The sequence below is a fragment of the Alligator sinensis genome, unplaced genomic scaffold, assembly GCF_000455745.1.
Source record: "Alligator sinensis unplaced genomic scaffold, ASM45574v1 scaffold961_1, whole genome shotgun sequence".
Taxonomy (NCBI): Eukaryota; Metazoa; Chordata; order Crocodylia; family Alligatoridae; genus Alligator; species Alligator sinensis.
Window position 1 is genome coordinate 756,818 of NW_005842737.1, and position 1,530 is coordinate 758,347.

Below are 1,530 nucleotides of genomic sequence, written 5' to 3' on the forward strand. Positions count from 1 at the left end.
GCGGGTCCCGGCCGTGCGGGGTGGGTCGGTGGGGGGGCGTGCAGCGGGCCGCGGAGCCCCGAGCTGATTGTGGCCTCCGGGCTTTGTTTCGGTTCTCCTGTCCCGGGTGTGGTGCAGGGTGGGGAGCAGTGCACTTGCAGCTGCCATCCTGCATCTGTGCCTGCCTGCCATATACATGCGGGGGTCTTGTGTCCCCTGCTGTGCTTGGGAGTGTGTGTAGCGGCAGGGAGGTAGCTCCTCCCCCCCTCCCGGCCCATCTAGCTGCCTGGGGCTCTGTTCTGCTCTTTGGCTGCACATTTCTGCCTCAGATCCCATGCATGGCCGCCTGCAGCCTTGTCTGACACTTTCCCTCTGGTGGGGCCTGAATGCTGGTGTGCCCCGTGTGTGTGCGTGCGCACGCATGGGCTGCGCACTGCCTAATTGCCTTCCTGTTGGAAAAGGAAGGAATTTGCAGGGAGCTGAAAACCTGGGTCCTGGCATATTGCAGTTTAATAAAACACAGCTCTGGTTTCTTTGGCTTAATTGACACTGGACTGAGCACCGGACAGCATAGAGACCAGTGGTGAAGGTCATATATTCAGACTTGCTTGCCCTCCTTCTGTTCTGTTACCTAATCTGTCCCTGCTGCCCCCCACCAGGTGCCCCCTTTGTCCTGCTGCCTGCCTTGACCTGTGAACTTGGTTGGTCTTGGCCCCTTCATTTTTTGCACTAGGTCAGCCAGCCTGTGGCCCGCCCATAACATTTGTGCCTTTTTAAGGCCCGTGTATTTTATCCCTGTAACCCTCTGCCATGCTCGTTAACACCCTGCCCCTTGTCCCTTTAACTCCTTGTCCCTTAATGGCAGCATCCCTTGGCTCTGTAAAGTGTAAGAGCTGTTTAACCACCAAGGCCTTTACCTTCCCTGCTGTTTAACTGATGTCCTTTGCTGTACTTATTTTCCTGCCTTTTAACTGTCCCTACCTGTTGCTCCTTTCACCCTCCCCGTATTCTCCCTCCTCATGTCTCTGCTTCTGTGTCCTTTTGCCCTTCTAAATGTCATGCTCCCTGTATGTGCGACTCCCCTGCAAGCTTCTGGTACTTGTTTTTCTCTAGCTCCCCTTGCCTCTTACCCCGTCTACTTACCTCTTGTCCCTTAAGCCCCTTCCCCTGTTGCCCCCTGAGTGTGAGTGTGTTGCTCCCAAGCCATGGTTCCTGTTGTCTTCATGTCCTGTTGCCCAGAAACTACCCTGCTGCTGTTGCTTGCTACCCTTAGTTGCCCCTGTGCTTTGAGGGACATCCCCCAAGCCCCCTTGCACTGTTGTTGCTCCCTGATGCTGTTTTTCCCCCCATGTTGATTCCCTCCAAACTTCCCTGGCCCTGTTGACCTTTGTCCTTGTTGACCCGTACCCGCAGGCTCTCTCAAGAATCCTTGTTGTCTTGGCGCCCACGTCTAGTGTTGTTGCTGCTGTGCCCCCATTGCCTAGTGCCTTCAGTCTCTGTGAAGCCCCCTACCTCTGTTTCCCCCACTTCCATTTTCCTCTGAGTGTGCCC